Raw genomic sequence first — 22085 nt, 5'->3', positions numbered from 1 at the left:
CTCCCGCGCAGGCCGGGAGCTCGCGCGCACGCCGCCGGTGATCGCAGGCAGGCAGGCAGGCAGCTGAATGAGAAATGAAACGAACAGAACCAAAAGGATCTTCTGGAGGATGGGTATGTGGAGCAGAAAGTGGGTCTACATTCTTATCTGAGGATGATCTCTCCTCGAGCCTGTCTGTGGATTCCTCTTTTATCAACTCCAGAATGCACTTACAGAGTTGCGGCTCTCTGGGGGGACCCCGTCCCGCGGGGAATAGGAGGTGAGAGCCGCCTCTTATTCGTGGGTCATCAGAGGCCGATCCGATCTTGAATGTCTGTGAAGGAAATCTTTAAGAAGTTAGAGTACACGGCCCAAGTCTGGTTTCTGATCAAAGGCCTCTGTCAAGTTTTTAAAAAGGCCTGGTAGCCTAAATTTCCTGTGTGATAGATAACATACCTATTTAAAAAGTATGATTCAATAATATTTAGTGTACTATATTTGCAAAGTTATGCGAACATCATTATTACCTAAATTACCAAAACCAAAGCGTCTGTTATCAGTTACTCCTATTCTCCTCTTCTACCAGTCCCTGACAACCACTAACCTACTTTCATTCTCTATAGATTGGCCTATTCTAGACAGTTCATATAAAAATGAGTCCTGTAATATGTGTGTTCTTGCATTAGGCTTTGTTCACTGCTTCTGAGCCAGTGGTGAAAAATCACAATTATATTGAATGAGTTAAGGGTGTATAAATTGGAGCTCTTGGTCTCTTGAAGTCAGAGAATGAAAACTGCAGACAAAAGGAGAAAATTTTAAGGGTATTTATCAAAAATAATGAGAAGAAAAAAGCTCATTGGATACCCACCATGCAGCTATTCAAGAAGTGAAATTGCCAATGTGCTTTCTTTGTTTTGGCCTTATACATTCAAGCAGAGATCAGCAGGCTTTGTAGAGTTTGTAAGAAATTAGTTACTGAGCTAGAAACTAGTTACTCTGCATTTCTAAGTTTCTCTAGCCCAGAGGTTAGAGAGGAACTATCAACTAATTTAGCACACCTTGCCTACGAACCTTCTTCCTGGGGTGTGGGGGTATCTATTTTTATTTTAACTTTCATCTTTCTTTCTGTGGTTTCTTTTATATTTCTAAGGGCTGCATATTTCTTTCATATTCTAAAGGGCTGCATGACTTGAATTAGCTCTTAACTGGATATATGTGCTAGTTTCTTTTTATCCAGCTGATTCTGTTTTAGGCTTTCCTTAGTTATATGCTAACTAAACACTCTATTACTGTTTTTAATGGCACAGTATTTTCAAGGTCAAAATGAATTCTTGTATTACAGCATTGGACCCCAGAACCTTCTATCTCCACAGGCCATTCTCTCTTGAGTCATTTTCCACACCTATCACTGCTACAAACTCAGTGAGTTGATGATTTTAATATAAAACAATCTTTACAACAAAACTTCTCTTCAATCCCACAAACTTTTCTGCTGGTTCCTAGCCCAACTCTTTAGCTCTCTTTGTCTTCTCATTTTCCATTTAACTCACCAACCTTTTCCAGTCTGGCTTCTGCTCCCCCAAGCCAAAGAAAGTGCTCCTGCTAAGTGCCTGGTGGATTTGTTACTTAATCATCAATGTTTTCTGCCTTCACTCTCAGGTGTGCTGCTTGCCTTGGCTAGCTTCCTCTACTGATATCTCTTTTTCCATTGACCTCTTGGTCTCCCTTTCATCTCTTTGACCATTCTTTTCACTTACTTTTCTTAACCAGAATATTCACACTTCCTTCAATCCCTAAATTTCAGCACTCTTCAAAACTATTTGATTATTTCTTATTCTCTCTCTTCAGATTTCCTCTGGGACTTTCACTCAAACTGAGCTATCACATATATGTTAGAAACTCTGAAATATTGCTTCTAGACCTGGCTTGTTTCCTGGGATTCAGACCCTTATGCAAATATCTATTGAATATCTCTCTGCTTGGATATCCATCCACAGGCTCTTTGACCTTCTTGAATACGTTTATAAATAAACTCACAATCTTCTTCCAAACCCACTTAAGTGAATGAAGCCTTTGTTTATCTTCCATACTACTACTCTACATAGTAACTAGGACTCATGAGAAGTTTCAAAAAAGTTCCTCTTACCCATCCACAATTAGTCTCTAAGTCCATTTCCCCTTCTCTATCAATGTATCCCCTTGTACATATTTCCATTCACTTCCTCCCCACCCTACATGATCATTAGTAAAGACCTCAGCCCTACCTTATGCCAACAAATCCATCCAAGAGTGCTTTCAGAACATGCTTTCAGAAGTACCTATTACACGTCCATCTGCTTTGAAAATAAAACTCAAAGTACTTCTGTGATTTTATCTCCCACTGATCTAATCAGAACATGTCATACCATTTCATAGCTCCATCCTTAAATACATATTGTTTCTCTCTACCAGAATTACTTTTATTCATCACCTTCCTCTCTCTGACTAAATAATGTTTTGTAGTTCTGTAAAAGATTTTCCTGAGTTTAGCCTTCCCAGAAGTCTTCCCTGATGACTTAATATAATTTAAATTCTTCTTTTTGCATCCAATTTACAAATTTCTCAATTATATGCTTGGCATCATTTATTAATTTAATTTCCTTTATCCCCTATGTCAGTACAAATTCTTGATCAATCATGCCATTTAACCTCCCTACCTTAGTACCTAGTAATATGAATAGCATAATGTAGGTGCTCAATTCATTTCTAATAAATAAAATAATAAATCACTTCTGGAAATCTCATGTGATTCTGTAGTTCTTTATTTAGTTGAGTCTTCAGAAAATTTTATACAGAGATTGGCATAATATACGGAATGGGTTGGAAGTTATATGAAAAGAAATGGAATCCTATACACTTAATTGGTTTGTGGTCATTGACCCCTTTAATAATCTGATAAAATCTGTATTTTGACCTCAAGAAATGCTCACACAAATGCAAGGAAGTTAGATACAAGTTTGGTAAGTTCTTAAATTTATAGGCTTTGCTTGAGATTTTCAACCTGAGTTCTACTTTTTTCTTTTCACTTCAGAGCAGACACAACTCCCAAGAGGAAACGACTTCTTTCTACCTGAATTGAAATAAAGAGACTAGCTTGAGGGCATGAAAGCTTGATTAAATGTATTAGCATATCAAAAAGAAGGATGTGCAAAAACTCAGGGAATAGCTTAGTCCAGAAAACCCACAAAAATATAGCCTTACAGTGACAAAATTCAGCAGCACCCGCCTTAGCACCTTTGGATCAAGGTAGTGGTAAACATCGAGAGCATAGCCACAGATGAGTATCCCATTCCCAGGACAAGAACTTCCCTAGGGGAAGCAGAAGCACCAGGCCCTTCTAGAGTTGGGTTATTGCTTCCAATTCCTCTTGATTGCTTTTGTATGGAACAGATATTTATTGAGCACCTACTGTCACCTACTGTGCCAGATCTGGTAAAACAAGGATGAAAGATATAGACTTGAACTCAGCTCTCCTAGAGTTTGCCCAGTAAGTATTTTATTTGCTTAACAATCTTTTATTTGCTCAACAATCTTCAGAGTCTAGTGTCGCAGCAACCTTTACCAGAGAATTGAAGTGTTAGATACACAATTTAGTTATTTTCCTTTCTTTAATGGAGGTCAGAATATTAGACACCTCCTCTAAAATCAAAATATCATGAATCAGATCTTCCTCTATTTAAAAAAATGATGACTTTCCTTAAATAACTAGAAGTCTGTTGATACCATTGTCTTAAGAAAAGGGGCATTTAAAAAAGTGCTTTGAAGGGTTATTTTCTAACTGTTTAAGCCTCCTGAATGCCCATGGTAGGAGATGAAGGGAGGCAATGTTTGGCATTCTGAGGAAGCACTTCACTACCGAAGTGTGAAATTAATTGCAACTCTGGGACAGATCTATCAACCATGGCCTTTGGCCTGAGGAACACTGGACCCTGAAATGAAGCTGAGCAACAGGGATTTAAGCACCATCATGACACCCTACACCCCAAATAGTGGATGATTTTGCAGTGAGAACCAGCCAGGCTTCACCACAGAAATTCAGAGACCCTACTCACCAACCTTGCTCAGAATCACTCTCCACCTAAACTAGCTTATGAGGCCATGACCGCTGTGACCCTGCCCATATCCAGAGCTCTCAGCTGAGCCCTGGAGCTTGGGTCAGTTTGGATGAGAGCTCTCTCTACTGAGTTTCCCCTAGTAGACAGTCAGGCCACTGTTAGTCTCCCTGCTGCTGGGGCAACACTGTCAGCAAGAACTAAAAAGGTAGAAAGAACCTGTCACCCTGCACCATCTTTATAAATATTTTGATTTTGTGAGTCCGATGAGCTCTGTCACAATGACTCAGTTGTGCTTTTGCATCATCAGAGCAACCTGTACAAGAATGGGTGTGACTGGCTTTGGCCCCTGTTTCATAGATTGCCCATCCTGATTGAGCATTGCATTCTGAGAAACTGCTTGCAGGTACCATGGACTATAGAGACACTCTTCATCTTTACCATCACTGAGCTTCCAACATTGTTGTGTGCTGGGAGAAAGCAAAAATGAGTAGGTGCTAATTTATAATCTTTAGTTCTCTAAGCCTCTTGCATAAACAGACTTGGCTAAAGGAAGCCCACACTTGGGTGATTGGATCCATTCTCACCAGAGCTTCAGAGCCCAGGGCCATTTTAAATGATCCAAAGTAACAATTGCCTTGCATTTCAGGCTATTGGAGAATAGCCTGATTCTAGTCATGTACTGTGCTGAATACATTTGAGTCAATGACAGAAACGTCTGACAGTGGTCCCATATCTTCTAGTAAGTTACTTTGTGTAATTATACTCTGTCATGTGCATACAAGCATGAAATCACCTAGTTATAAGCATTCTCAAAAAGATTCCATCATTAAGCAATGCATAACTGTATTTGTTTGCTGGCAGTACGGTATTGCTGGTAGCATTATTTGCCTTTTTGTGGAGGAACTGCATTTGCGTGTGGAGATAAGGTATTGGGACTCATGGGGCATAGACTGAATCTCAGCTCAGTCTCTGGTTTTGAGAACCATTTTATCTCCCGTCTTTGGCTGTGGCATCTTCTGGGGGTCACAGCAATGCTCATGGTCCCTCACAAAGAGCACAAGGGGAAATGCACTGTAAAGGGAGAGTTCTGGTTCTCACATCAGAAGGATGTGCCATACCCTTCATTCTTTCATCTTTGTGATAGAAATGGAATGCTGTTCCTAGAGGACTATCAAGACTAAGTTAGAGAAGCCACAGGAAGGCCTCTGCATAGCCTCGGGCATGTTCTAAGTAAAACTTAACCATCATCTTTAATCCGAAAATGCAAAATTCAAAATGTTCCAAACTCAAGAACTTCTGATCACCTCCATGAAGCCACAAATGGAAAATTCCACTACGTGAAACTTTGTTTTTCATACAAAATTATTGAAAGTATTATATAAAATTTCTTGTTTTGCCACCATTTAAGGTGCTTATGAAACATAAATGAATTTTGTGTTCAGGTTTGGATTATATACCCCAAGATATCTCATTATGTATGTATAAACATTCTGAAAAACCCAAAACCTGAAATGCTTCTGTTTTATGCATTTCTGGAAAAAAATATTCAGCCTATATTCAGTAACCATTAGCAAGGTTAGTACCAATCAATGCCCTTGCTCTTTTGGTTGTTTTAGAAGAGTTCTCTGCCTCACCCCATTTCAGAAGTTATAAATATTCAACCCTATGCCCATTTGGATGACCAGTAACCATATGTATTAGCCCATCTTCACTGTTATGAAGAAATATCCGAGGCTAGCCACTTATAAAGAATGTCAGAGTTCTGGAGACAAGAGAATTTGGATGAGCCTTGGCTCTGCTCTGATGAGGACTTCAAGCTGGACTGCATCACTATGGGGCATGGACAGTTGACATTTCCAGACAGGAAGAGAAAGAGGCTCTGGAGAGGCCAAACTCATTCTTTTATAACAATTTTCTCATACAAAAAAAAAAAAAAACTTAAGAGTTCCCCCCAAGAACTGCCTTTAAGGTACCTTTAAGGACATGGCCACAGTGACCTATGACCTCCCATCAAACCCTGCCTCTTAAAGGTCTCACCACCTGAATATCCCACACTGAGGCCAAATCTACAATACATGAACCCTTTGGGGACAAATCCCAACCATAGCACCAGTGTCACAAGTAATCAGCCACTGAGCCTATTTTGGTGAAACAGCCACAGCCCATCAAAGCTAGCTCATGTGTCTTGGAAAAGCAGAAGGATACCTTTTGTATGACCACCTATAATATCCACTTTAGGTGGAAGAATCTAAAGGTTGTTTCATTTATTCATCTGGCCTTGAAAAATGGATTTCATTATTTATCATTGCCAATTTTGTTTTTACTTCAGAAACTTTTATTAAATAATTTAAAAACTTTTTAACTTCACAATCAAGATTTTTTAACCTGTCTAGATATATAAAATTATATGAGATGTTTCTGTGCTACATTACAGTTAATTAAATTCATACATATGTCATGACAGCATATCACAGTGAAAAATTAACTATATTTGTCATTTTATTTTGTTCAATAAATGTCATACTAAAATTTGAGACATTTAGACAGGGGCATACAAAAAATTTCTGTTTCCCTCACATTACCAATTTTTTGTAGAGTAATACAAAAAATGTTATAAAACTAAGAACTTGGATGTCTATTAGATTTAACATCTTAGCCTGTTTGGATTTCCTCGTATGTTAATATGTAGTGTCAAAGAAAAATTCCAAGGCAATATTAATTTTTATACTTGTTGTATAAATAAATAAAAATAGTTCCTAGAGTTTTTCATATGAAAGCCTGCTCCTCCCTCAACTCCCATAAATTTAGTGGAACATTCTTCATCTCGGCTCTTATTTTCTCCCCATTCTCCTGTCCTCCCTCAACCCCTCTATCCTTCCCTATTTACAAAGACTTTGTTTCCACTTTTTTCTTTTCTCATATTTTTTCCTTTCTTTGCTCTCCTTCCCCTACCCCTCCCGCTCCCTTCCCAGTTGAGCTTTTCTTGTGGTTCTATTGTTAACAGCATACGAAAGATACACATTTTTTAGGGAGCATTTATAGCGGGACGTTGTAAGTTCTAATCTGTCTTACTTGGTTTCTTATTGTGCTCACAATTCTCTCACTGTCTTCTCCACTCCCATCTCTCATCCAGGGAAGGAGTTGTACAAATCTTTGGGAGACGCCCTCTTCTCTATATCCACCACCAACTTGTAGGAAAAATGGGTGGCATGGAAATAAATGGCCTATCACCTGTAGTATGTTCCACTAAGTTTATGGGAGTTGAGGGAGGGGCAGGCTTTCATCATCGCCAATTTTTAAGGGAGCAAGAATATCCTCTAAGATGGAATCTGTTTTGTTTTGTGTAGTGGGAAGTCTAGAGAAGAAGAAATTAATTTTTTCATAGAATGAAGAACTGCTCTTTCCAGATTATCTTCATCACTCACTTTAATTATTGAGTGTATCCTGTTTCTTTACTCCATTCCTTCATTCATTCAGCAATTTTAAACTAGGCTTCTACTATGTGCAGAATCATTCATAGCAGTGAATGAAACATACATTCTTGAGTGGTAAAGAGCTAATAAGCAAATGAAAATGTAAATATATAGTATTCGATGATGGAAAAGGAAGCAGAATAAAGTGGATAGGAATGCTAGAAATGAGAGAAGACTTGCTCATTGTGTGTGAAAGGGAAGATGGATGGCTGGAGCTTCCAAGGAAGAAGGGAAAGGAAGAAAACTGAGAAGACTCCAGCGAAAATTGAACCAAACCCAAGGGAAATTAGAGGGCCTGCCCAGTAGATGTGGGCAAAGAATGCTAAGAAAAGCAAGTAGCATGTTCTGACAACTCCCTAAAGATCGAGTAAGCCAGTGTGATTCAAGTAGACAGAGGAGGAGTTTAGGAGTTAAGTCATGCTGAGGATATAGCAGTGAGGATGCAGGGGCTAATTATGTGGAGGTTTTGTTTCAGTATAGAGAGGGAAATTATATGACAGTTTGACCAGAAAGGTGACATAACCACTTTACCTGCTGGCTCTTGTGTGGAAGGAAAACTGTAGAGAGACATAGACAGACATAGGAGTCTCTGGGAAAATTCAGAGAGAAGAAATGAAGCTTTAGAAGAAGGCAGTATCGATGCAGGTAGAGAAAAGTGGAGGGTTCTTAATACACTGTGAAGAACATTAGCAGATTTTGCTAGGTGGATTTGGATGGAGATAATCCAGTTTAGTAGACTGGATTCCAGGTGTGACAAAACAAGAAGAGTGAAAATTGACTTTGAGGTTATGCAAATATAAAGTGAGCTCCTACACGTTGCTCTGAAATAGCATTGCTCCATGATTGTGCTACAAAATCACTTGGGGAATTTGTTAAAATGTAGTTCTGATTCAGTTAGTGAGGAAGAACATGGGAGTTGGCATTCCCAGCAAGCTCTCTGGTATCATTAGTCATGCCAGCTCAGGCACCTTGCTAGATAGTTGGGATGGGCAGTATCCCCAAAGGCCCATGCATTAAAGAATTTGTTGCCATCCTTTTCTGCTACCTGGAGATAGTGGAACTTTGAAGAGGTTAAACCAGGCATGGTGATAAATATCTATAATCCCAGAACTCTGGGAGATGGAGGAAGGAGGATTATAAATTTAAGCCCAGTCTGGGCAATTTGGTGAATTAGTGAAATCCTGTCTCAAAATAAAAACCAAAAAGGACTAGAGATGCATCTCAATGCAAAAGAAAAAAGGTAGGGCCTTCTTGGAATAAGTTATATCATTTGCAGATGTGTCTTGAAGAAGATATTAGGATTTGGCCAGTCACCAGTTGATGGGCAATTGGGCTGTTTCCAAGTTTTAGCTATTTCAAACTGTGCTGCTATAAACATGGGTGTGCATACATCCATGTGGTATGATTCTTTTAGCTATTTTGGAATGATACCCAGTCTGGGTCAAATGGAAAAATAGAAACAAATGGAACTTCTGATTGTAGTTTCTTCCTTCCTTCCTTTTTTTTTTTTTTTTTTTTTTTTTTTTTTTTTTTTTTTTTGGTACTGGGGATTGAACTTGGGATCTTGCGCTTGCAAGGCAGGCAGCAGCACCACGGAGCTAAATCCCCGGCCCTAATCCTAGTGTTTTGAGGTAACTTCACACTGATTTCCACAGTGGTTGCACCAGTCCACACTCCCACCAACAATGGAAAAGGGTTCCTTTCTCCCCACAACTCCACCAGCATTTGTTATTGGTTGATTTCTTGATAGCAGCCATTCTGTCTGGGGCGAACTGAAATCTTAGTGTTGTTTTTATTTGCATCTCTTGAATGTTCAGTGATGTTGAACATTTTTTTCATATGTTTATTTACTATTTCTACTTCTTTGTCTGAGAAATGTCTGTTCATTTCAGATGACCATTTTGGACTGGGTCTTTAAATTTGGGAGGTCTGTTTTTTATTCATTAAATGTATTGGTACATTTTAGGTATACAATAAGATGACATTCATCCTTGGGAATTTGTACCTTTATATGATTTTTTCTTGGTTCTTACCTTTTTCCCCATTCCCCTGCCCTCCTTTCAACCCCTCCACTTCTCCTTATTTACAAAGACTTTGTTTCCACTTTTTTTCTTATCTCATATTTATTCATCTCCCTTCTTTCCTGTTCCCTACCCCTTCGATTTCCCCTTCCCCTTTGGACCTTTTCTTCCTATTTCACATCTATTATGCCTTTTGATCCTTATTTACACTTTCAGTTTCTCACATTATACAAATAGTTTCTCTGGTGTGGGAGGTCTGATTTTTTAAAGTTCTGTGTATATTCTAGACAGTAGATGTTTGAGGAGCAGCTGTCTTTGCTTCCTGGCAGCTATGACATGAGCGGCCTCCCCCACTGCACACTTCTGCCATGATAGATTGTGCTTTCATAGCCCAAAGCAATGTGGTTAAACAGCCATGGATTGAAACCCCTGAAACTGCGATCCAAAAATGAGCCTTTCCTCCTTTAAGTGTTTGTCTTAGATGCTTTGTCACAACAATTGGAATCTGACCCTCAGAACCACCTTTAGAGAAATGCAGTCCATTTCAGTAGCTTAACAAACTGCAATCTGGAGCCAGTTCCTGTCCTGGCTTTGCCACATCCTAACAATTTCACCATGGGCAAACTTTCTGTCTGTGCCTCTATTTCTTCTATAAAGAAGGATTATAATGAGAATTTCATGCTGTATAAATTGAAGTACATAGAACAATGCATGCCACATATTACATATATAATAAATATTTTTATTATTATTATCACTATTATCATAGTTTTCCGTTCCCTTAATCCTTTGGTCCATAGTGTGTTTGCCCTAGAAGAGGTGGACAAATTTGACCAAGAAGACACTCAGAAGATAAGTTACCGAGACATGACCCAGGTCTTTGAAAGTTTTAAGTCATTAGAGATTCTCTGATAAACTGGAATGACCCTGACCCAACTTCTGTCAAAAGGGAAGGGAAACAAATTCCTCTTAAAAGACACACTTTAAAGGCAATTAAGTCCTAAGAACTGTTGTGATAAACAAATAGTTTTCAGATCAATTCTTGGCTGAGTCTGGAATCCTTCCAGATCCAGACCCCTTAGCACCCTAGTGATGGTTTCAAATAATATATAAGTAAACAACCAGTGCTTCTCAGATTGAAGCCTATGACTCAATTGTAGGTGATGATATCAATTTAGCACCTTAAGATCAGCATGAAAAATAGATTTTAAGTATCGAAGCACATTACATCTGGTAAGGTTAAGCAGTTGTCTTATAAAATGTTTATGTGTATTCTGGATCATGTTGCAAAATGTTTTTATCCTGAGCATTTTGGTCAAAATGAGGTTTAAAACCACTTGGTATATGCATCAAACAAATGTGACCTTTGGAGACTATCCTGATGCACAGTGCTATTCCTGACAGAGTCACACCAATGTCTTACAGCAGTGTCTTAGGGCCGGGTGATGATTGGCTTCAGTAATTACACTCTATGCTGTAAAGCAGAAGCTTTAGACTGATCGTGGCCTTCAGGGTGTCCTTCTCTTCCTAGTGAAGGGGAAAGGTCTGACTCCTTGGAACTGAACTCACAATTTGTTGAATCTGGAATTCTGGACAATTTTTGGAGAGAAAATTCAAGACATTTCTTGCTCAGCTGGGCTGCAGCAAAGGGAATATAATAACATCAATACCCCTAGCTAGTTCAAAAATTTATTTTAGGTATGAAAAAGGTTCTTTTTAAAATTTTGTAGGGTAGAAACCAGGATCTTCAAAATTGTTCCAAAATTAGATTTTTTTCTAATAAAAATCCTTCCAGAATGGAGGAAGCCAGCTGTTGGCAGAAGTCTATGCTTAAGGAACTAAAAAACATCACAGGTAGAAATAGATTAATAGCTAGTAATTATACTTCAAGTATGGTTTCTGTAGTGTGATGTATATGAAATTCCTCTGTTATAAATTACTTTAAATTTTCTGTAATAATTCTATACTGGGATAAAGAGTAAACAGACTTATTTTGGGTTTTGCATTGGCAAATCCAAACAAGAAACATTGTTTTAGCAGAACAACATTTCCCTCTTTCCAATATACCATAGAAAATAGTACCACTACTGGTATGACAGCTAAATTTTTAGTACTGAGGTAGCTACAAAGAATCTTAATAACCAATGGAATAAGTGGGAAATTAGCTTTGCAGAAACTGGAGGAAGAGAAGCTGTAGAGTGTTTTTTTTGTTGTTGTAGATTCCAATCTCACGCAGGTTTAAATCCAGGTGAAGGCTTATCTCTAACAGATCCCAAAATAATTCCATGAATCTTATGAAACCAGGAACATGATGGTTTTAAAACCATTGAATATATGGTGATTGAATATATGGGACTTCTCCCATGAAAATAGGGATATTAGTTGGGTATGGAATGATGCATGCACTATGGAGGGCTAAGGCATGAGGACTGCAAGTTTGAATCCAACCTGGGCAACTTAGTGACTTAACAAGAGCTTTTTGTTGTTGTTGTTGGTTTTGTGTTAAAAAGAGGAGGATAGTAGTGACTAGGGGATATAGCTCAGTGTGAAGGCCCTGGGTTTAATTTTCAGCAATACACACACACACACACACACACCCCACATGTGTGCATGCACACGGAGATGGGTAATGTGTTCCTCAACTGAACCTAGGCCAACCCAGCTGACTTACTGTGACCCATATAGTACAGTGGAGTGATGCTGGGTAACTTCCAAGACATGATCAGGAAAAGCCAAGCAGATTCTCCCACTGTCTCTCTTGGGATACTTGTTCTGGGGAAGCTGGTTATCATGTAAGAAATTTGAGCATCACCATGAGGAAAATACCATGTTAAAGTATCCCCAGAAAGAGCCTAGACAGACTCCTAGCTGACAGCCCACATTCTCTGTCCATCTTGGACACACAGCCCAGTCCAGCTGTCAGATGACCACAGCCAGCAAAGTTTAACTTCAACCACATGAGGATCAAAAGAGAGCATTTCCTCAGCTGAGTATTTAGCTCAGTGGTTCCTCCACCTGCCTCACAAGTGCAAAATTCCCAAGTTTGATCTCCAGTACCAAAAAACAAGGAGAGCATTTCTCAAATCCCTAGCACATGAACTTGTGAGTAGAAATAAAATTGCTATTTTAAGGTGCTATGTTTTGTGTCAGTTTCTTACAAGATTAGCAATATAAAACAAAGTTTTTATGATTAATAAGTTCATAGTAATGGGAACAACTATTTACACAGCATGCAAATAGCCCTGCCAGAACAGGACTGTAAGGACAAACAGAACTGTAGGTTCTGGAAGGCAGAATCTATCTGTATCTGTTGTCGTCTCTTTATCCTGAGGTGTGGCTCAAAGAAGGTGACAAGCTAGTTAATAAGCAAACAGTGTCCCATATGAAAAATATAAAGCATTCTTTTGCCCTTGTGATTTCATATAAATTATCTTTATTTATGAAAACCACACAAAATTTTTCCAAGGTTCTCTAACTCACTTCTGGTGGTCATATATTACAATTAAAATTAAAAGCAAATGCCATAGTTTAGAACTTCTTCTAAGTGCTGAGACTTTAGCATCAGAATATAAGTAAGTTTGCCTTAATCTGCCTTGTGTTGCTATAACAGAACACCTAAGGCTAAGTATCTTATAAAGTAAAGAGGTTTATTTGACTCAGGTTGCTGGGTTTAATCAAATAGCACGAGGCCTGCATCCTAGTAAGGGTGTCTTGGCTGCATCACAACACGACAGAAAAATGGAAAGGGAACTGGCTAAGTGCAGAAGGGTTGGAGTGGTCTAGAGTTAGAGTAATTCACTCTCATAAAACTATCTTCCTTCCTGAGAATATCTGAGGGAGAAACTCTCATGACCTAAGTACCTTGCGCAAGGCCTGCTTCCTTAAGGTTCTACCAGCTCATTGGGAACCAAGCTTTCAAAGCACAAATCACCAAAGGACACACTCAAACCATCTCTAAGCCACAGCAAAGAATAAAGTATTGCTAATTTTTAAAAACAGGGACCATGGCTGCTTAGTAAATCCACTGCAGAGAGTCATGTTTATGTTTTCTTTTCAACCATTGTGATTGTTTATTTGGACAATAGTCCTCTTTGGCCAGATTTATGAGCCACGACATTGGTGTGTAACTCCTCACAATTTATAATGGGGAACGCATATTCATCATACATACAGTTAAAGTTAACGTCGACACTTACAAAGAGGAGCAAGGTAGTTTCCACATGAAATAAACTGTTAAACAGCATAATGAGAACGTCAGAAGCTAGATGAAAGAGATGGGCTCACTGCCACTGTTGTGCAAGTGTGCAGTGCTGAAGTTACCAGCAGCTATGACCAAGAGAAAAGTGTCAGTTTTGCTTTTGCTGGCAAGTTCATGCCAGGAACTAAACTCTAGTATCGTCCGGTGTTATTATTTGTATATAAATGTCCCTGCCAAACCTCCTGCACTCATAAGTGGGGATTTTTAGAATTTGCTGGATCTAGGGTGTTTGATACTGGGGTTAGGGGTGTGAGGTACTAAATTAGTCAACTGATTGGAATTAGCATAGTTCTGGATGTGGCTGAATGGATTTACTGAAGACAGAAACCTCACCCTGGGTGTGGGTGGCACTACCTAAAAGTCTTGTAGCTTGTTTAGAATAAAAGGGAAAAGGAGTCTTACCTCTGCTTGCTGCTTGCTGCCTTCTGCCTGCCACACCATGAACTGTTTCTCCTCTGTGATGACCCTTTGCCATGCTACCCTGCCTTTGGACTGAAACTTCTAAAAACTATGAGCTAAAATAAACATTTACTCCTTTAATTTTGGGAGCCCAATGTTTTGTTTCAGCAATGAAAAACATAATTAAGACATCTGGATATGGAGTATACAATGTCTCCACCCACAACTCTGGAAAAAACATAAAAATACATAGTTCATTCAGAGTGACTGAGACTATGACCACTAATCGCCAAGGGAAGAGGCCAGGGAAATGGGAGAAGAAAAGGTTTCTGATCTAGTCATGCTATACAAGGTATACTGACTTCCTGGTGGGGTGCTTGTGAATATATCATTAAGGACATAGTTCACAGGAAGGAGTTCTCTGCTCCAAGATGACCTCACCAGATACCTATTCATCACATCATTCCCTTGGCCTCAGAGTGTACTCCAAAACTTCTTGGAGCCACAGGCACATCTAGGCCTCTACTGGCTGGGATAGTGAAAGGATAGCTAAAGATCAGGCCCCTGTTGTCCATTTGGCACCTTCAAAAACTTAAGAACCTATCCTGAAAGTGGAGGTGCAGCTATTCCCTTCATCCTGCCCTCTCCTGCCAGTGACTTTTGTCTGCTCCAAAAGTCCACTGGCCTGAGCACCTAGGCAAAGAAAGTATTCCTTGATTTCCTCCAGAAAACAAGTCTACTGGTGCCTTTCTCACTTGATGGGGAAAGAGACACATTCCCTTCCCTATGTCATACAAAAGGAAGTAACTTCTTAGCTGGAAACTCAGTGCCAGAGTCTTCAGCAAATTCCTTTAAACATTTTTGTATAGGTTGGAGAGATTGCTTGAGATCCTAACCACCTAAGATGTGTGTTGCCAGTGTTTAGTTTCTGTGTAGCATTTATCTCCTGCAGGGTATCATTCAAAACCAACCAGAAATATTTCACATAGTATTCTCATGTGTGCACCTCAATTACTGTTTATTTCTCTTATTGCCAGCCTGCCCTTCCATAATGTGGCCTCCCTAAAGGCAGGAACATGTCTTGCATTTATCATATCTTGAGCCCTGGATATGTATTTTAGTGAACAGAGACAACTTAACATTGGGATTTCATTTATCCTGAAATCTTGAGTGCCAGCTTTCATGTTAGTGCAGGTTTGTGATGTAGGTTCTGAGAAGAGTTAATTACTTGGATATTCCTGAACTTGTTTAAAAGCTGACCAGGGAGAAACCTATCTATAGGAAAATGAAAGAGTGGGTGTATGGTCTAGATAGAACCAGAGAGGGAAGCTTCATCTGATCTCTTTCTAAGTGCTAGGTTGCTGGAAGAAAAGAAGGCTTCAATCTCTGAATCTGCAGAAAGGAGATGATTTTATAATAAAAGCTCTCCTTTTGTCATTGTGAAATGAGATCAATGCCAGCAGCCTTCAAGTGGGCAGAGAGGAGTTTCTCTGCCTGTGTGCACTTGTGTTTAAGTGGCCCCACAGCAACTTATATGTGGGCTGTGTGGCTTGGAATGGCCAGATGTAGATCAGGAAAACATAATACAACTGAAATCCTTGTAGAGGCAGGCTCAGAAAGGGTCCAGGTGCTCCCTTTAAATATTCATAAAAGTGCCAATCAGCACATATTTTTGGAAATGAGTTTGACAATTATTACTAAAGCACATACTTTACACTCCGAAACACCACATCTATTTTTTTTCTTTTATTGAGTTTATTGCTACATTTTAGGTATACAGTACAGTTACAATCATCATTGGGATCTTGTACCTCTACATAGCAGGAGGTCTTGGTTCTCATTTTTTCCTCTTGTCCCTGCCCTCCCTTCACCCCTTCCTCCCCTCCCCATTTACAAACGCTTTATCTCCATTTTTTCATTTTCTCATATTTTTCTCTTATTCCCTTTCCCCTACCCTTCCCACTTTCCCTACACCTTTAGCCCCTTTCTTCCCATTTCACAGTGTCAGTTATCTCATTAGGATCTTATGTACTATCAGTTGGAGATTGGATAAAGAAGATGTGGTTTTTCTATAAAACACCACATCTACATTGGAATTGCTCCTCAAGAAATTATTGGGAACATGGCACAGGATGCTTATCTAAGTGTATTAAGTAATGTATTAATCAATACAGCGGAATATCATATAGTTGTTTGTAGTTATGTTGCAATTAATGAAACATTGAAATACACTCAGTGAAAAAAGGCAGTACAGAATGGTACTATGCTATTATCACTTGCTATTGGAGCTCTAGAAACAAATAGAAATGTTAACAATGTTGGTCATTTGGGAGCAAGGATTATGGTGGTTTCACTTTATTTCCCATACTTTTCTGTTCCCCATATTTTTTCAGTAACTGTGTATTGTTTTAAACATAAAAATAATGAACATTATTTTTTAAAAAAAGAAACAAGATCCAGATGAGCAATTGACTTATCATTTATGGCTGAGGATGGAAAGTTTGAAAAAGACTTCGTCCAAAGGGACTTGTAGGTGAGGAGGCTTACTAAAAGGAATGGGGTTAGAACTTTCTTTTGATGAATAAAACATCATTTTGGAGTTGAAATCAGATTGAATAACACCCCAGTAGTGTGTATTCGAGTTGTGATGATCCCGATATAGTGTCAACCTGATTGACTGGCTTTGAGATCTTCCCAGAAGATCTCAATTAGTACACGGAAGTAGTGCTTGGTGTCTCATGCTTCCTCTCTGGCACTGTCCCCTTGCTCTGCTTCCTGACCTCCATGAATGAAGCAGCTTGCTTGGCCATGCCCTTCTGCCATGAGGTCTCTGATTTGGACCTGTTGGTCACGGCTGGAATCTCCTTAAAATGCAGGCCAAATTAATTCTCTTTTTGTTTAATGTATGGGTGTTGGTATTGTGGAATGCCGACTAAAACAGGAGGATTATGGAGAAAAAAAGATGATGCATTAAGTATGATTTTGCATGTCAACAATGTCAATGGTGAAGTTCCAAAATGAAATTTTCAGTAAATAGTTATAGATATATCACAATGGTTCAGAACTTGAGCTCTTAAATTTTAAATTTTGCAGCTCTTTTATTTGCCAGCAATGTGAAGTTGGCATATTCTTTAATCTTTCGCAGCTGCCACCTCAGTAAGGAGATAATAATACTAATACCCTCCACCACAGGATTGCTTTGAACAGCAAGTAAATTAAAATGTGTAAAGCACTAAAATCACAATATGGCATACAGTAAAAGCCCAATATAATATTGCTATTATTGTTATGAGAAATAAATGCTTGTAGTTTACATAAGTGAGAAACAACAACCTAGGAGTCAGAAAGCCTGAGCTGAAGGCTTTACAGGAGTGTGGTATGAACCAAACATTTAACTTTTCAGAAACTGGTTCTTCAGAATAGGAACAACACTATTTATCTCCTTTTCTTTACCATGCTGGGCATCAAAGGAATGCAATTACTATTGAGTATTCTGTCTAATAAAGATTATCTAGAGATCTCCCACTCCTCTGTTAATGTAGATATAAATTTTGCAAGACTCTCCTCTGCATAGGATTACACCTGGTATGGCTAGGATGCTCCTGGGTTATAAGAGGGTGATTGTTATAAGAGGGTTGGTTTTAAACAATAGCTTTTACACTCTAATACCTGCATGATGGAAGCATTAACTCATCTGTAAAACCATGTTGTAGAAAAAGGACATTTGTCATCTTCTCCCTTGTTTATACTCTTCACAAACAAACAAAAAATCTACTCAACAGAAAGACTTGATTAAATGCATTTCTGCAGTATCGTATTTTGTTAGGGTTAAGAACAGGTACCTACAGAAAAAAATTGCAATTGAATTTTAAACAGGAAGACACAGTATTGCTGTACTGCTACACAAAGAAGGATGTTTTGCGGGCTGTAAACTAAGACAACTCAGGGACATCATAGCTTTAAGAAAAATCAAGTAAGTATCAGAAAAAATTATAATGAAGCCCCAAACAGTCAGAAGCAAATTGTTTTCCAGGAAACAAGGCCAGGGAATTTTGTTCACTTGGAAAAAAGTAGTCATGGTTATTGCTAGAAAGATTATGAGTAGAGCAGACAGCCCAAGTGGGAATTTCAGAAGGAAATCTGCCATGTTATGTGGGGTAATTTCATCCAGATATTCTTTGCAAGTAGAAAGTAGAATCCGGAGTGATTCATGCCTTTCTCATCATACAAGTTCAGCTACACTCATTTTTGTCTTCAGAGCCAACATAGTGGAGAAAAGTTAGGAAATGGGTACTCTCCACAAAACATGTACTATATACCACAATACCCAGAGACCCTGGCCTTCATACAATACAAGAAGTGGATTGGTAGCTCTCCTATGTCACTAGGTTGCTGGAAGTTTTTCCTAGTCCCCAAGTATATATAAAATGTTTAAACCTTACTTTGAGACAAGGGAGTGACTTTCCTTTCTGTAGGAGAAAGAAAAGTGAGACACACATTGTGGATCTACTAATTGTCCACATTTGAGTAGTTCAGAGTTGTCTCCATTTAAAAAACCATACCATCTCCACTGATGTCTTTCCAACTACCTGTCGCCTTTCCAGAACATAACTATAGACTCATGAGACTGAAGAGGAAGAGGCTTGAATAAATTGGTGCAATTGACATCAGAAGAATTGTTAAGTGGATTTTAAATTTTAATCTGCCCCAAATGTGCAGAAAATTGAGCTAAAATTTATCAATTACTTTGGAAGACTAAGGACATTAATTATTTTCCATCTCTATCTCTATGCCTCTTGCCACGTAATTTTGTCATTCCTCATACTAAAGAGACAGAGTTAATTCCCCCAGCCTTTTAATCTGGATGACGTTCTTTGATCAGTGGAATGCAATGGACGTGATTGTGTGCTACGTTTTAGCAATGGCTTCACAGTATCTGTGTGTTTCCACATGCTCTCTTGAGTCTTTGTTATCACCATGACAACATTCCTGGGCAGTTATAAATGGGCCAGAGATGAGTCACCCATTGATCCCAGCCAAAACCACCCTACATCAACTGATAGGCAGCCTGATTCTAAATTCATGAATGAGTCCAGCCAAAATCAGCAGAGATGCCTAGCTGGACCCCAGCTGAGTACAGATGTGTGAGTAACCAATTTATTATTGATGCCACTGTGTTTTTCTGTTACACTGCTATAAAGAGGTTTAACCACAGATAACAGACGTATTACCTTCTCTCTGCTCAGTTCTTTAGTTTCTAATTTCCCAGTCATCTGTGAGAGATGTGTCACTATTTCCACTTTGTAGATGAAGATAGAAACACTGTGACATTAAATAATTTTCCCAAATTTCCAAATAGATTAGTAAATTAGGGAGTTTGCATGTTTCAAGTTCAAGCTTTCTCTAATGCCTGCCAGATGATTTAAGAAAAGACAAAAAGAATCATGTTAACATATATGATTGTACATTGGCTGCCCAAATTTCCCATTTAATAACTTTGGAACATTTTGCAAGTTTCTTAGGTTTTCTAATACCCACCATTCATTTGTGTGAAATGAGGCTTACATCATCAGTCCTGAAGTAATGGCTATGTGCTAAATTCTGATGTAAGTACTAGGAATCTACTAATGATCAAAATTGAAAAGATCTGTGGATAGGAATATATCTGGTACATTGGTACGTAACAAGTAACAGTGCAAACTTGAGAAAAGGGAAGGATTGAACTTTTTTGCCAAAACTTTTTTTTAAAAAAGAGCTACATTCTAAATCATTCTCTCTAAACCTCTCCTCTTAGATTTAGAACCCAAGAGTAGTGAAAGAGATGCAGATCTCAGAATAAAGAGGACCAATAGCCAAACTTCTCAGGGCCTCAGTGACTTATTCGTGGGAAGAGAAAGAAAAGTTCCCATTCTCTGAAAATAGTAGAACAAAACCAGTCAAATTAAAGAATGTGACCTCTTCTTTCATGGACATCTCATGAGAACTGACGTCAACAGAGGAACCCATAACAAGGTTCCTGCTCTGCTGCTCAACATTTCAGAAATCCATGCTAGAACCCTGCCATGAACTCTGGGGAGGAAATCCCTTAGAGGCTCTAATTAGCATTATACTGTTGCACAAGTGGGAATTTCAAAATGCAAATGTTTTGAGTTATAGAAAATTAAATTGCATTTTTTGCAAACTCATTTTGGAGCCACAAAGTCAGGCACTCTAATTAAGATGTAACAAATATTTTCAGTTATTGTATTTGTTTCTTATAAAATAACATAAAATGCAGGAGACAGCTAGTTCTCCAACAAAATATGTGCTCTCTATTCTATGACTTTGTGCTGTGCTAGAAAGCAGCTGCTCAACAAGAGATTACAAAGTGTGATTAAAATATAGAGTAAACATTTATATTTTTAAAAATTTGCTTCAGCAAAAGACACACTGCCATTAATTCCTTTCAAAATATGCTTATCTCATAGTTCTTGCCACATTTTGAAGTAGTTCTGGCAGTCCTATTTTATGAATGTCTTTAATTGCACTATGGTGTCTACCTAGATGTCCTAAAGCGATTCAAAATGTTCATCTCCCATAATCATTTGACTGATAAGAGCCAAAAGTTGCTCACTCTCAGGTCCAGGGAATAAGGTAGATGAGGCCACATAATAATGTTTTATGAGCCTGTCTTTCCATTGGATGGCACTTGGAAGCAGCAGTCACGACAATCTTTTATTGTAATTATTTTTTATTTAAATATTGTGCATGTTTTTCAATAATACTGAGTCCATTTCCCACAACCTCTTGCATGTAGTGGAGTCATATGATAAGTTTCGGCCAATAGATTGGGAGTAGAATTGCTAAGTCTTTCTTCCTTCCTTCCTTCCTTCCTTCCTTCCTTCCTTCCTTCCTTCCTTCCTTCCCTCCTTCCTTCCTTTCTTTCTTTCTTTCTTTCTTTCTTTCTTTCTTTCTTTCTTTCTTTCTTTCTTTCTTTCTTTCTCTCTCTCTCTCTCTCTCTCTCTTTCTTCTTTCTTTCTTTCCTTCTCTCTCTCTCTCTTTCTTTCTTTCTTTCTTTCTTTCTTTCTTTCTTTCTTTCTTTCTTTCTCTCTCTCTCTCTCTCTCTTTCTTCTTTCTTTCTTTCCTTCTCTCTCTCTTTCTTTCTTTCTTTCTTTCTTTCTTTCTTTCTTTCTTTCTTTTGTTTTTTAATTATTTTGGTATCAGGGATTGAACTGGGGACCATGCACTTGCAAGGCAAGCGGCAGAACCACTGAGTTAAATCCCTGGCCTTGTAAGTGTTCTTTTCTGACTGAAGTGTCTATGATCTCTTTCCAGAGATCTGAGATCTTTTCAGAGTTCTGAGAAGATAGAAACACAAAATGGGAGGCAAATGACCTCTGGTATATTTCCCAGAAGGCCCACCTTCTGACCAGGAATGCCAATGTTATACTCTTTTGTGAGTGAGAACCACTGATACTTGGAGGCTTATTTGTTATGGCAGTTAATGTTATCCCAAATAATACAAAATTGTCTTAACAAATCACCAAATGGCCTATTCAAGAAGCAATGTCTAGATTTTGAGAAACTTATTCCTGAAAGAATCCATTCACCTATGAAAAACTATGGAGTTCATGCTCCATTAGTTAGAAGTCCTGAAATAGAATTATCCCTGAAATAGCTATGCATAAAGGTATGTTTTAAGAACTCCTTGAGAATAATCTTAAGATTTAGCACAAAAGTCCCAAGGATTTTGTTTGTTTTGTGGTACTGGGGATTGAATCTAGGGCTTCACACTGAGCTAACATCCGCAGCCATTTATTTGATCTTTCTTTTGAAACAGGGCCTCAGTAAGTCACTAATTTGCCCAAGCTGGGGTGAAATT

At 38.5% G+C, this 22085-nt stretch overlaps 1 pseudogene; it reads right to left on the bottom strand.

Annotated features, from left to right (window-relative positions):
* Positions 1 to 21359, bottom strand: part of LOC104871908 — a 37125-nt pseudogene extending 15766 nt beyond the window's left edge.
* Between the last annotated feature and the right edge of the window lie 726 nt (positions 21360 to 22085).

The sequence above is a fragment of the Fukomys damarensis genome, unplaced genomic scaffold (genome assembly GCF_012274545.1).
Source record: "Fukomys damarensis isolate Sample0158 unplaced genomic scaffold, DMR_v1.0_HiC HiC_scaffold_7, whole genome shotgun sequence".
NCBI classification, from domain to species: Eukaryota; Metazoa; Chordata; class Mammalia; order Rodentia; family Bathyergidae; genus Fukomys; species Fukomys damarensis.
Note: the sequence above shows the minus strand (reverse complement) of the source record. Positions and strands in the feature narration are given on the sequence as shown.